The sequence below is a fragment of the Ambystoma mexicanum genome, chromosome 1p (genome assembly GCF_040938575.1).
Source record: "Ambystoma mexicanum isolate Mex_15411 chromosome 1p, UKY_AmexF1_1, whole genome shotgun sequence".
NCBI lineage: Eukaryota > Metazoa > Chordata > Amphibia > Caudata > Ambystomatidae > Ambystoma > Ambystoma mexicanum.
In genome coordinates this window covers 759549827-759565658 of record NC_090921.1, presented here as the reverse complement: position 1 = coordinate 759565658, position 15832 = coordinate 759549827, and the positions used below count along the sequence as shown (strand labels likewise).

Here is a 15832-nt window from a genome sequence, read left to right as displayed (position 1 = left end):
TTTCAGCACTAGCAGCTGAAGTGTGAGCAGCGCAGGCATACATTTTTGAGCCGGATAGCATGATTTGCTTTGGGCACAAGCATCATGAAATGGAGGCAGTGTGGACAAATATTGTTGATAAGCCTCATAGCCTGCTCTGGTTGCAAATAGTATGAAAGGGTGATGAAGTTCAAAATAGCTAAACACAAAAGAGCTAACCTCAAACCAGTGTAAGAAAACAGAGTGCCTCAAAACATCTAAGAATATACTGTAATGATTATTTCCATGGTGAAGACCCCTGTTAACACGCTTTGCCTAATTGCCATGACTGAAACTTGCTTGTTACATGAAGAAGACGTCTGTGCCTCCTCTTTTCCCAACTACACACTCACGTCCTATAATTTCCCTTAGTTTCAGGATCTTGCTTTTCTCCTTGTACACCTGCCCTGACCCATGCAGACATCAGAGGGAGCATGTATTCACAACTCAGCTAGCCAAAGAACGAAAAGGGAGAGATCATGATGGAAGGGAAGGATGATATGTCAATATTATTGTGGCCTACAAAGTAAACACAGGCAGCAATGGATCAACGACAAGGAATAGACAGGAAAGGGAACCAGGGACTGTAAATAACTTATTAATCAAATAGTGCTGAACGTCTGCATTCTTATCTCAACCAAAACCAATAATATTGTGGCCTGCAAAGTAAACACGGCCAATTGAAAGATAGAAAGCTAGAATCTTCCCACAGAACGAGCAGGGAAAGTTCAGGATGGAAAGGGAAGGATGATACGTCAACAATATCTTGGCCTGCAAAGTAAACACAGGCAGCAATCGATCACCGACTAGGAATGGGGAGGAAGGGAACCAGGGATTGTAAATGACCCACTAACCCAATAACTCAAACTTCTGCATACGTATCTCACCCAAAAATCCACAAATCCACCCTCTCACACAGCAAACCGCATGCACTTCACCACATCGCAACAATCAACAATCAACACATAAGCCACACCAACAGCACACAAGGTCTCGCATCGATCCGATATTCGCACCCAAGCTTGGCGCACAGTGAAAACTGAACTGAAACTGCCAACAGGACACCGCCCTCTCACTTTCCTACTCCCTCTCCACCCGACTAACCCCCCCCCACCTTCCTGTTTGCAGATCCGCCTGAGCGCCTGGGGACCATTTCTGTTGCTGATGGTGCGCGGTACAAATACCTTTAATATTAACAACATAACACTACAATGAAAGTGACAGATCAAGGCCTATGTACACTATTGCGCAGCCCTGAACTGTGATCCTTGTTCTTGCAGGCACCTTCACATGCAGGAGGGATACGTGGCAACCAACACTGAGTCGAAGCTGAACTCTTTAGGTAAGAAAGTCATCAGACCGACCCACCATATATTTATTGAGTAGAACAACATGCAGAAAAGTACAATTTTGATGGTCACCCGAAAATCAGTGGTGCAACATGAGTGCGAACATGACCTCTCTCCAAGGGGGAGACACCCCCTTTGAGACTAGGGCGGTGAGCCTGCTACTCTAACAACCCCTAGGCAACAGGGTAGGAGGGATCCCTCTGGAAGTGGGGACAGTAGGGGTAAACACATCATCCCTTCCCTCATCTGCCCCTCCCAGTCACTAACACCTTTGTGGGGGTATGTAAGGGTTAGGTTTAGGTATGCTGTACGTCTTTGGGTCCTTCAATTTAGCAATTGCAGCCCGATCCAGCACTGAGGGCTCGCCAATGGATGCCAATGGGTGCCGCGTAGCATAGCGGTGCTGGGTGATGTCCAGTTCTGCTTCAGTAAAGAATGCTGGGAGGCCCTGATATGCTCAGGAGGTCAGTCGGTTATTGATGTGGTCTTGGGTCAACCTGGTTTGGCGCTGGGCTGTGACTTTTTGTTAGTTATCGACCGCTGTTCCAGAGTTGAGGGCCCAGGATCTTTGCTTCTTGTTTTTTGTTGGGCTTTCATTTGACAAGCTTGTTATTGGGCTATTAGCTTTGGCTTGTTGTCCATCTCTCTTGATACTCCCTGTCTTTGTCACATCCCTTTCAGTAGCTACATCCCCCTTGCTGCTATCTGGGTCGCATAGGGATTGTTGGGGTTGTCTGGCCCTGGGCTGGGTGGGGTTGCCTGCTTACTGTCCGGTTATTACCCGCCTATTGATTTTATGGAAGTTGTTGTATTTGGCTGTGAGCTGGCTACATGTGTGCGGTTGGTGGGGCATACATTTCAGACTTTTTCAGAATGCCTATCTGTGCGGTTAGTGGGGCATACATTTCAGACTTTTTCAGAATGCCTATCACCATATCCCATATTTCCAAAGTGATCTGTGGATTATCAGCTGACCCTCCCTCTCCACCCCCCAATCCTTGTGTCTTGGTATGGGGGTGGAAAGGGACTTCCCCAAGAAGGACCAAAATCTGGATTTCTGAATCTGGCCCCCATGTAATATATTTCACCTACATCTCCGATGTTGAGTGGGAGTCGGCTGTTTGGAGTCCAGGCAAGAAGTGCTTGGAGGAGGCAACGTCTTCAGGACAAGGGATAACGTTTTTTTTTATGATGAGGATGTACTTGGATTGACAGTGGGTACCACAGTGGCATGTGTGGCTTCTGATATGAAGGGTGTGGATCACCAGGAAGGTAATGTTGGTCTTTTAAAGGATATGACACTTGAAAACCAGGTGGGATGTCCTGTAGGCCTCGCCTCATCTTAAACTACGTCAACACAACTTCTAATGGTAAGGATTGAAAAGGTTTTGCCTAAGGTATTCTCAAAGCACGTTCAAGGATATTTTGGGATGGGTGATGAGCAAACTGTGCAAGCAAATCCGTCCTAAGAAATGGCAAAACGTTAAAGAAAACATCTTACGTGAGCTCAACGATTGCAAACATTTTGCAGATTTCTGTTTATGGGTGGAATTGTTGGACAAGTGTGATCTTCAGTCCCATCCAGTAAAGATGATGAATTGTGCCAAACTGATCATAATCCTGTTAGAGTAAATCAGAACTGGCAAACTCTTAATTCTGTTGGTGTAAATCAGTACTACCAAACTCCTGGGATGGGAAGTACTAGTCTGGTTCAACCTCTGAAAGCTGGCAGAGATGAGGATGGTTCAGGTCCAGTAGACATATTTTGCATGAACAGACCCAATGACAATGAATTTTGTTCATCCTTTGGTGGAAAAATCAGGTAAATCAGGTAAAACACAGGCGCTGCAACTGATTCCCAAGATTTGATATCACCATTGACTGTCATAGCCAAGGAGCCAGTACAAGCTTCCTTATGTCCCGTTCGACCTGAGATCATCAAAAGAAAATCTTGTACTTGCAGGAGTGTAAGGCTTGATAAATTGCATATGCCAAAAATTCTGGATAAGGCTTTAAGAGGGCTCGTTATGGACAAAAGAAACATCATTATTATGGACGTACGGAAGCCTATAGGGAATGACCGAAAGGAGGCCCGAGAAATAAGGTGCTGGCATGGCTACGTCAAAAGAATAGACTGGGGGTCATAAGAAGCTCAGATCTTAAGATTCTTCGGAGACTGAAAATAGATCATGCACACAAAATAACAGAGACTTACTGCTAGTGGGATGTGGTGGCAGCAACCTTCCACTTTATCTGAGCATCTGTAAGGACTTTCCCAATGGCCCGTCTAACCTGAAATTGGTGATTGATCTTGTGTTGGATTGTTTTTTTATCAACCCAGGAACAGATAAAGTGCACTATCTGTTTTTTAATACTCTGGCCTGTTTTTAATGTATATTGAAAAATCTTTTTTTAGTGATTCCTGATTGCTTTCCTTGACTTATCTCTTTCTGCTAATGTTGCTTTTTCTGAATTGTTTGAGTTTTGTTTGTTTTGTTAGTGCTCCTATGCCTTTGGGCCATGTTCTAGTGCTTTATAAATACACAAAAATAATAATAATACTCGTATACACCTTTTACTAATGACTGACTTGGCCTCTGACCCTAGGCATGCCCAATCTTCTTCGAAGAATAAGGAGAAACGGGTGAATCTACCCACTGAAGGAGTATTTCTGGGACAATCACAGAAGATCCTTAGCAGGCACTGCAGCTCTTTACTGGGCTAAATAGGACAGATCGGGTGTGGTCGGAGATAGACAGAGAGAGAGAGAGAATGCTAGTCTCAGTAGACAGTAGACAGCGCCGCATTGTGCACCAAGAGAGGGCAGTGAGGTGCAGCTGATGTCTAGAGTCCCGGAAGGCCAAAGCTGAAGAATCGCATAAGCAAACTCCACGCAGACTGAAGAGTTACGCGAACGGCTCTGTGACAGCAGGAAAGCTGACGAGAGTCAACACCCCTCTCAAGAAACACTGCTCAAGGCAGTCAGGCATGCATTCAGGTACGCTGTGACTCAAGAGCAGAGGGAGGTGTGCCCAAGAATAGAGGGAGAGACTGAAAAAACCCCAGAGTGTAGTGGAAGAAGAAAAAGAAACCCAGAGTGTGAGAACATGGAGAAAGCCCCAGAGTGGAGAGTGAAGGGGAAGACGAAAAGCACCAAGAAGGGGTGCGAAAGAAGAAGCAGACCCCAGAGAGGTGAGTAGGAATCCGCCAAGCACCACAGCAGTCTCTTCTGAAAAAATCCCAGAGTGGAGAAGGACTGAAAGAATACCAGAGTGGGGAAACACAGAACAAATCCCAGAGTGGAGAGAGACCTGAGCTTGAATCCCTGCTACATTCCAAAACACCAAGAACTTTCTGTGTTGAACTTTAAATGTGGGTCAAGGCATTTACTATAAAGCAACAGGTTTGGTTCAGAAGCCAGCAGCCATCCCTTCCAGTTAATAGTTCCACAAAGTCTTTCTTTCTTTGTTTGTTGTTGTTTATTTTTTCTTTTGGCTGATTGGGAAAGTGATAAGGCTAGAGTAGGATTCCGGACAGAGAACCTTATTACTTTCAGGCATCCTGAGACGTTTGACTTTTTGTTATAGAATAGAGATTGGGCTTGTAGATTTATGGAAAATTTATTTCGATTTGACGAAATAAAAACTCTTTTAAAAATGTCTAGTCGTCTGATTCCTGATTCTAACCTTCCACAGTTGACATTATGAAGTAGCCGTTTTTAGGAGCGCTTTTATAATATAATACAATGGGGGTATTTTGAAAGTTCCCTCAATCAGAAAACAAGGTGTTAAGACAGACATACTGTGTTATTCCTGTCCTGACAACTTGGTTGTCTGACCCAAGAAATATTTGTATTGTTCTGAAGCTAAGTGTGGACACTGAGCGGACAAACCATGTCCCTCGTTCATCCCTGCTCCATCTTAAAATACTATGTTTTAACACCAGCATGACATCTTACAGAAGGCAAAAAATGCCACAGCCACACCATTTTTAAAAATAAAAAGAAATGTGATCATTTGTCTCCAGTCCTACAATCTCTTCACTGGTTACCAAATTTAAAAGTATGTGCCTAGTTCATAAAAGCCTCCTGTATCAGAAATCAAACTCCATTGCAAATAAATTGGAACCATATACACCTCGACGCTCCATTAGATCTAGACAGGATTGACGAATAGTGATCACAAAATGTTGAAGAGAATGGCTAGGGGGACGTTCCTTCACAGTACAGGTGACAAAAATGTGGAACACCCTCCCTCTTCTGCTTCGTACTGTGATGAATCCAATGGTGTCATCATTTCTTTCCCGGCGGTGACCTCTCCTTACGTGGCCATGGGACGCCAGCCGCTACATGATCGTGACCCTGGGGCAGCTATATGAAGGAGGATCACTAGGGGGTGGAACACACAAAGGGAGTGGCATGACATCATTGGACAAGTCATGGTATCCCCTTGTTTCTTTTGAGGATACCCCATCCATTCCCCCGTGCCTAAATGGCATATTGTAATACACCCCTCATACACCTAGGAAGGTTACTGAAAACACTTTCCCATACTCTTTACACAAGTCATCAAAACCTGACTTGCCTTTTAAAACGACTTTTCCAGACGTTTCATACAAGTCCTCAAGAACTGACTTGCCTTTCAAAATTACTGAAAATACTTTCCCAGGCATTCCACACAAGTCATCAAGAACGCACTTCCTTTTTCCTAAATGTGAAGGTACTGGGATGAGAAAGATGTGCCAAGTAATGAAGATCAATGGAGGCCAAGAGCACAAACTGTGCTCTAGTTGTGGCAAGGTAAGGCAAGTTGCTGAGAGATTTAAACTGGCAGACCAGCTGACAGGGAGACGCTGACTGGAGAACTCTAGTCCTCTCAGTGTAGACTAAGGGCTGCAGGGATGGTGTGAGGTCCATGGAGCCAACCGGCTCACAGAAGGAACCGAGAAGAGTTGACTGCAAGGAATGGAATGCTGTGAGGATACCAGAAGCAGACGAGAAGCTTCAGAGTGTTTGCAGGTACCAAAAGGCAGCCTCTTCACCGTCTGACCCCAGAGAGACGCCAAACAGAAGAGCGGAAGTTGCCACAGTCATAGAGCTGCAGGCTTGCTGCGGGAGAGCCTATATACGCCATTAAGAGACAGTCCACCCAAGGGAAGCGGGGACACCAGGACGTATTGACAAGCCTCTCAAAAGCAAATAGCATTGAATGAAGTTTATGAGAAAGAATGAGCAAGTGAATATTCCTTAAAGAGATAGAATGAAGGAAATATAAGAGACTGTCAAGTGTGTAAGTGTATGCCATATACCTATAAGAAAGGTCCTGGCAGGATAGCTTACCAGTCAGAGTCAAGAATATACCAGACATACTAAAAGCTGCAAGAGTATACATATAAGGAAAGCCTTGATAGGAGAGTTTACTAGGCAGGTTCAAGACGCAAGAGAAAATCCCTGGCATGAGAGTATACCAGACAGATTCAGGTCATAAGAGGAAAGCCATGGAAAGAGAATATACCAAGCAGATTCAGGCTATAAGAGGAAAGCCCTGGCAGGAGAGTATACAAGCTAGATTCAAGTTACAATAGAAAAGCTCTGGCAGGAGAGTATACTGGGCAGATTCAAGTCACAAGAGAAAAACCCTGGCAGGAGAGTATACCAGGCAGATTCAAGTTACAAGAGAAAAGCCTTAACAGAAGAGTATACAATGCAGATACAAGTCACAAGAGAAAAGCCCTGACAGGACAGTATACCAGGCAAATTCAAGTCACAAGAGAAAAGCTGTGGCAGGAAAATGTACCAGGCAGATTTAAGTTGCAAGAACTTAAATATGAGAAAAGCCCAGGCAGGAGAGTATACCAGGCAGATGCAAGCTGTACAAGTATTCATATAAGAAAGTCCTACCAGGCAAGGTCAAGTTGAACAGTGTGTAAAATGCATCATCTAAAGAAGTCCTGGTAAGGATACAGCTGGATTGGCAAAAGACAGAGTTAAAATGTACCCAAGAGCAGAGAAAACCTGGCAGAAGAGTGCCCCAGGCATCCTACAAAGATACAGACTAACAGCCAAGTTGGTTTGTATACCAATTGTCTTATTGATCAACAGAAACCTAAGGAACTGATATTCTTGAATGTATAAAACAGAGTGAAGAGAAATCTAGGGAAAGGGAACCACCCTCTGGAGCAAGGAACTCTATCCTTCTGGAACTTTTTGTGTTGAAGTTACGCATTTCATTTTTAAAGATTTATGCACTACTCAAGGCCAAAGACATTACCCTCTTCACCTTAGAGTTAATTGTGTTAGAATGTGAGAGTCATAATAGTACTTTGGTCACAGAACGGTTTCCTTTGGACATCGTGACATCGGACAGACCCTTAGTTTTATGTTAGGTAGGGAAACACCTCATAGAGTAAGGACAGAGAGATATTTTCCAACCCCCTGTTCATGTGTAATAACAGTTTATGGCCATAACCATAAGTCTTTGTGTCCGTGTCTCATTCCTGGTTCCTCACAGTTCTGAGACACATTTTCTTGGGTTTTTTGTGATATGATCAAGCTATGATCTTTTCACAAAGAATGCAAACCCTCACAATTAAACAATTCAACACAATAGTATTCAAATGTAAAATCTTAATTTCATGGTCTTTCCTACGAAATTGCAGCTTGCATTAATACATTATTATCATCATTAAAATTATCAATGCATATTATTCAATAAGCTTATTTCTGTCAACATTCTAATCACTTCTGTGGTTAAAAAATGTCATTGCCAGCATTCAGATGTTCTCACACATCTTTCATTTACAAAATAAAATTAAATAAATATATACTAAATATGTTATTGCAAAGAAACGTCCCAGGTATTTAGTCATTACACTTGATAAGGCCGAACATTCTACTACAATGTGCTTAAGAGTTTGTACTGATTCTAAGTCTTTACCATAACAACATATGACATGACTTGAATCATGAGTTTTAGATTGAGCAGATATAATGTCCCTAGTGGGTAAAAGATTTAAGCTTTGTTCACGAAAATAAAAACTTGGATATTTCTCCAGGTATTTCGGTAAAATCCCCAATGTTTTATCTGCTCTTGAGAACATAGAATGCAAGCTGTAGTTCCAGGGATGTCATTTAGGGGTCGCCAGAGGTCGCAAATGCGACCTCTGAGGTCTCCCTTGCAACCTCTGGGGTCTCCCTTGCGACCTCTAAAAAAATACTTTTTTTGGTATTTTTTTTTTTTGTATTGTAAACTCCTGGGCTGTGGCTCTTTACTTCTGGAGAAGAAAAATAAGAACACGACAAGTCTAACACTTTCAGCACTGACCCTAAATAAGAAAGAATAGGAATACCAAATAATGTGTCTTTCTGGAATTCTATGCAATAATTGCTAGACTCATTAAAGGTTTATTTCAGGCACACTTCAGGGGGTGAGTCACTGATTTAGTCTGTTCTGAAACGCCTCAACTCAGCCTTTCATCCTTCTAAGGTCGATAAATGAGTACCAATACAGGTTGGGTGATATTGGGTGTATATTTTTTCTATATAAAGCTCTTAAGCATAAGTGCAATATAATAACACATCATTATCATTTGGTCATGGACACCTGCTTACATTCACAGTAATTTGGTAATATGGGCCTATAGACACTGATCTTAACGATACATATGGCGATGCATTCTTGCATGAAATGTACATCACATTATAGTGATTTCATAACCATATTTTTCGTAGTGTACAATGCTTTGTGATGCCACTTCCTGTTTTGTCAATGGGTGAAAGGTTGTGTTCCATCGCTATAAGCGATATCACTTTGGGGTGGTGTCAAATTACATCACTTCCTTTGATGTCATCAGGGGGTCAAGGGTCGTGTGATGTCACTTCCGCTACCCCTGGCATTTTGGTGAAATGACGTTGCTGTGTAGTTCCTTGTTTTATTCACGATATCAATCCAGTCCATTTGTTTAAGACATTTCTTTCACCAGCAACGGATTGTCTCTGAGATCACTTTTAAAACTCCCTCAGTGGGCTAAAATAGATTCTGCATATAGTTCTATACTGGATAAAAAGTTGCTATACATAGCTGTTCACAAATCTTAATACAGGGAGGAATTAACAGGGAGAATACTTTTGCCGAACAGTGAGACCACAAGCCAATGAAACCAGGCCTGAAGAGACAAGATGCCGAGTTCATAACGCAATAACGTCATAGGAACAGAAAGCCAAAGGTTTAGCGTTTTTTCCATACTCTCCCTTCCTGTCTCTCCCATGACAGTGCCAATATGCATCCCTGTCTGAGGCCTCTCATTATGCCAATAGAATCAGTTAGATTACCATAGTCGTTTAGTTTAACTTGTACCCCAGTATCATCATGAATGTTTCCAAGAACTGCAAGAAGCGAGGATGGAATTTCCCACCGCCTTTGTTTTTGCCATAACATTTGCAGATTCACAGTGTCAAAGGCTTTAGAGAAATCCACCCTCGCCACATACAAAAAGGAACCCCCATTTGACCATACATTATCCCTCAGAGCTGTCAATATCAGACCATTTAGACTTGTTGCAAACAAAGGGGGGTCTGGGAATCTCTCTACCAGCACGAACACAGCCCAATGACCTGTTCTTGGGTGAGTAACCCCTGGGAGAGACTCTACCAAGTCTTTAGCTCACTGTCCTTTTCACAGAGAAGAAATGTCCCCGCATATCAGCCTTTGTCCTGCCCTGGAGCAGTCCAGCGCCGAAATGCTAGGCAATTCTCCTCTGAACAAGAGTACCATCAGTAACCCCATACACGTGTTTCAGCCTTGTTGGGCATCATCAGTGAGGTGAAACTGTTGCCTCTCTAAGAACAGTGAGCAAGGGGTCCACGTCTGGATTGCCCTGTTAACTTTAGACTTGTTGCCATGCCTTTCCTAAACCTAATTCGGACTTTTGATAATATTCTTTTGCCGATGGGCCAAGCCTCCAACTTCTCGAGACTCAGAGCAGCAAAAAATTGTACTGTCTGAATCTGACATTGCGATTGGTCTGTAATTTACAGGTTCTGATTGATCACCTTTCTTAAAGATAGGGACTGTTATAGATAGTTTCCACGATTGAGACCAATTTTATTAAGTTCCTGGAGGCTTTAAAAACATTCTTATTTAATCAGCATTAGCACCCTTGGTGGGTGCGGCAGCCAGTCAGGTTGCTCCAAACCCGTGCTGAATCTACCAATGCAAGCCTGGGTTCAGAGCTACCCGAGTGGTCGCTGCATTCAGCACCCCTGTTTTCCCTCCTCTCCTGCCCCAAATCTAGCCCCTCCACACCCCCTCACCAATCCATCCCCATCCAAATCTCCTTACTTTAAAGGTTGCTCTGCCCAGGCGGCACAACTTCCTGTTGAAGCCATGGAAATGCAAGAGAGAGCCCTGCCTTCATTTCCATGGCAACCCTGACTTTCCTTGGCAGCTGCCTCCAGAGAAGCAGCTTGAACAGTTTTTTGTGTTCCTATTGCTGTTAGCACCTCAAGGGTTTGTTTCGAGGTGCTAATAGCAATAATCCTGTGTTCTGAAGGCTTCACCGGCCTGCTAACAGCCCCGGGGCCTGCCGTTAAGGCTCTTACTTCACTCGGGCCTCTAACTTCCTCTTCCTCTTCCTCTTCCTCTTCCTCACCGTGGGGCGAGGGCAGGAGCCCCCCCAGCACCCCAGCCCAGCAGAGAAGCCACGAGACCACGAGCAACACGGACAGGGCCTGCCTGACCCTGTCCCCACACGCCGCCTGACCCACGCATGCCGGGCGCAGCGCGGGCTGAAACCGAGGCTGAGCCTCGTGAAAATCAGCTGTAACCGCCGGCAGGCGGATCACGCCGGCGGCCAGCGCAAAGGCCACTCTAAGGCCTGTTGAGAGCCTGTTAGGAGCATCAGGAGCCAGGGGCCACGGACCCTGCCCTCACCATTCCGGCCGCAACAGCACACAACGGACTAGCCCCTGAGCCGAGGAGCATCTTCTGCTACACACGGTTCGGCCGTGCTTAGATCACCCTGCCTCATCGAACTCCCTCAAAGGCGAGGGTTGACATCTTTTCACAGCCAGGTATGCCCATCGTGCACACTCATTATTGCCAGCTGTACGGCGAGTTCTGAGGCGTAACGCTTCTTGAGTCTCGCCCGACCTCGTCAGATTCTTCCGCCTGGCCCAGCAATGGCGGGCGCATAGCGGCACCAGAGCGAGGCTCTGGCGCCCAGAGACCACTGTATTATTGCGTAGTGCCTTATGGTCGCCCAGAGACCACTGTATTATTGCGTAGTGCCTTTTGGTCGCCCAGAGACCACTGTAGTATTGCGTAGTGCCTTATGGTCGCCCAGAGACCACTGTAGTATTGCGTAGTGCCTTATGGTCGCCCATAGACCACTGTATTATTGCGTAGTGCCTTTTGGTCGCCCAGAGACCACTGTATTATTGCGTAGTGCCTTATGGTCGCCCAGAGACCACTGTAGTATTGCGTAGTGCCTTATGGTCGCCCAGAGACCACTGTAGTATTGCGTAGTGCCTTATGGTCGCCCATAGACCACTGTATTATTGCGTAGTGCCTTTATGGTCGCCCAAAGACCACTATATTCTGACATCCTCTAGGCAACTAGCGCCTTGCACTACTAGAACCATCGCTGCTCAGTCTCGCCTCCCTCCACGTGCACTACAGAGTATTCCAGCATGCTACCAGGGCTGCACCACCAGATCAGCACACTACTACTCATAGGCGCACTCCTCGCCAATGCAATATATGAACGACACTATCTACACTCGTGCTTACCTAGCCCCAGCATCATGATGCAGTCCAACACAAATGCGACACCTCACCCCAGCCCCAACACCGCGCATCCTCACACCTCTACACCTAATAGCTGCACCAGACTGTGCAGACTGAGGACACGCACACTACCTAGGTCCTTCTCATCGCAACACATCCCAGCATCACTCAGAAACTATAGATTAGGTTCTCGCACATCTGTCTCTCACAACGTTGTGGGTAGGATTCCCCACATCCCCACACCGTGTTCCAACCTCACACCCACCACTATACCATCCACCCCACCCAACTTCAAGCTGAAAAAACAAACGAAACAGCGGCCTCCCAACAGAAGTCAGGTAGCACCTACACTCAAATGCGCATTACTTAACACTCGATCGCTCACTGCCCATGCCTTAGAAATCAACGAGCTCATCTCCAGCTTCGACCTAGATCTGCTAGCCATCACAGAGACTTGGCTGCATGAAGCCTCAGGCCCCGCCATTACCCTAGCTGTACCAGTAGGCTACTCCATCCTTAGACAAGACAGACCTACAAAATCAGGGGGAGGGGTGGCCATAATCTATAAAGACATCCACCATATCAGGCCCACACCCCACACATGGGAAGGGAATGCAGACATACTATCGGCCAAACTATCCCTCTCTCACAACAACACCATTAACATTCACGTCATCTACCGGCCTCCAGGACTCCCAACCGATTTTCAAGGGCAAATTACGCATATTCTCAGCGAAAACCTAAAAAAATCCACCAAAACCTTACTCCTAGGTGATCTTAACCTAGGCTATAATGACCCAAAGGACAAAACAGCAACCTCCTTCCTCAAGGACCTCTCCAACCTAGACTTCACACAAAAAATCCTGTCACCCACCCACTCCAAAGGCAGAACTCTTGACTGGCTGGCCGACCATAACTGTAACTCCTCTATCACATCCAACACATTCCTCCCTTGGACAGATCACAGCTGCATACAATTCTCTATCCCTACGTTACCTACCAGAAAAACACCAGTACATAAATCCGCCACCCTAGCCAGAAGCTCCAAAAAGTTAACTGCAGACAATCTACTCCCCCTTCTCAACACCCCATGCCTCGCCCCTCCTTTCCCTCAAGATCCTAACATCCTAGCAGACATACTCAAGGATACGCTCACCAATGCTATAAACTCCATCGCTCCTCTAGAAGAGAAAAAAGAAAAAAAATCCTTCCACTCAAACGCATGGTTCACAGAGGACCTCCAAGCTCTGCGTGACAAAAAGCGCCAAGCACTTAAAAACTGGCAGGCCAACCCATGCGACATCACCAAAGACTTATTCAAAGTCACTGCAAAAAAATACAAAACCGCCATCTTCAATGCCAAATCTGAATCATACAACCGTCGAATACTAGACTCAAAGTGCCACTCAAGAGAACTCTTCTCTATCTTTAAAGAGCTCACAGTGCCTCCCACTTCCTCTGACGAGATCATCAAGGATGAAGGCTGGTGCAACAGTATCCAAGCCGCCATGCTCAACAAAATAGACCTCTTACAAAACAAAATCCGCGACCACTACAATACCTTGCCAAAACAGAGTCGACACTTAGATTCCCAATCCCATAGCAAAACCACTAACATGCCCAAATTTGCCTTTAAAGAAGTTTCAGAACTAGAAGTCCTGGACATACTGAAACATCTGAAACCATCGACTTGCAAAGCCGATACATGCCCCCCTAAATTAATCAAGGACTGCGCTGAACCACTTGCCCCAATCATTACCGCATTCATTAATGCCTCATTCAAGTCCTGCTCTGTCCCAGACAGTCTTAAAGAAGCCTGGGTGCGCCCACTTCTAAAAAAGCCCACTCTCGACCCCACGATGCCTAACAATTACAGACCTATAACAACTGTCCCCTTCCTTCTCAAGATTCTAGATAAAGTGGCACACAGCCAAATCCAACTATACCTCGAATCTAACTCCATCCTAGGCACCAGACAGTCAGGCTTCCGCAAAGGTCATGGAACAGAGACTGCTTTGCTGGACCTAAAAAACCAAATAACCAAGATATTGGACAAAGGTAAACCCGCCCTTTTACTTCTCCTCGACCTCTCTGCGGCATTCGACCTAGTGGACCACAAGACCCTCACCTCACACCTCTCCCACTCCGCACATTTCTCTGACCAAGCCACCTCCTGGATAACCTCATTTCTTGAAGGGAGGGCCATGAAAGTCTTTTCAAACATTTCGAGCGCAACACCATCCATAATACACTGCGGTGTCCCTCAAGGCTCCTGTACAGCACCTACGCTTTACAATCTATTCACTAAGCCCCTATTCGAGAAACTTGATGCACTTGGGATTGCCTACACCAACTACGCCGACGACACCCAAGTGCTCCTCCCTCTATCAGGCTCATACCACAAAGACGCCCTAGCTCTAAAACTCATATATGCCACCATTCAAGCCTGGATGGCCACTAACGGCCTATGTCTTAACGGGGATAAGACTGAAATCCTTATCCTCGGCCAAAAATCCACACTGGCCAGGCTAGACAGCTGCTATGCCAATTTCAACATCAACAACTGCACTATCCCAGTCCTATCCTCTGTGAAAACGCTAGGGGTCTACATTGATGCAACCCTGTCCATGGACAAACAAGTTAGTGCCATTGTCTCCGCATCTGCACTAAGCACTAAACTCATCAACGCCATTAAACCATTCCTTTCCAAAGAAAACTGCCTTTCAATAGCAAGAGCTACCATAGGCGCTAAACTTGACTATTGCAATGCACTTCTAGCCGGCACCTCTGAAAAAAACCTAAACAAACTCCAGGTCACCCAAAATAACGCTCTAAGAGCAGCACTAAACATCTCCAAAAGGGACCACATCTCACTGGCAAGGCAATCAGTTCACTGGCTCCCTGTCAAAGAACGCATCACCTTCAAGGTACTGACTACTACCCACAAATGTATCCACCACACTGCACCATCATATCTCTCAGACACCATTCTCAGACAGACCTCATCCAGACCTACCAGACTCTGCTACACTAACCAACTCACTGTACCACGCATCCACAAGATTACAGCCGGGGGGCTGGGTTTCCCCTACATAGCACCAAAACTTTGGAATAATCTCCCCCACGCTCTAAGAGCAGAAGGCTCCCTCACAGCGTTTAGAAAAAAACTCAAAACCTCTCTCTTTAACTAAAATTCCTCTACCTACTGCCATTCAGGCACACACTGCTAACTATTGCTACTGCCCAAACTGTTTGCATGTATGCCTCTGTATGCTGTAACTAAGACGCGCTTTCCCTGTAACCAGCGCTATTCTGTAACCAGCGCCACGATGCCTCAGGGCTGATTCTGTGCGCTTAACAAATGCGAATAAATAAATAAATAAATAAATAAAAACTTGGGCCCCAGTGCCGTTACTGGGCCGGTGAGGCCCACAGAATTTGGTATTACTGCTTAATTAAGGTGCCGTCCCAGTAGCATCCATGATGGTTCTCATGCTATAGCGCCAAGATAGATAAGGGGGATAGTATCGCTTTATAAAAAAAAAACAATACCCAGTCTTCATGCGAGCATTACATTCTTGAATTCGTATGGAATCTGTCTGCTTTTTACAACTGGCAAAAGCAGGCGAATGCCATTGGAAGCTATCGTAAATGCCACCTTCAATTGTTAATAGTGGGAGA

The 15832-nt window shown here is 45.3% G+C and overlaps 1 protein-coding gene across 1 annotated transcript in view; it reads left to right on the top strand.

Annotated features, from left to right (window-relative positions):
• The window catches only part of LINGO4 (leucine rich repeat and Ig domain containing 4), a 608425-nt gene that overhangs the window by 461147 nt on the left and 131446 nt on the right, over nucleotides 1-15832 (top strand). The window contains exon 4 of the mRNA XM_069650807.1: nucleotides 1299-1360. The gene's annotated coding sequence lies outside the window, so the exon portion shown is untranslated. The remainder of the gene's footprint in view (nucleotides 1-1298; nucleotides 1361-15832) is intronic.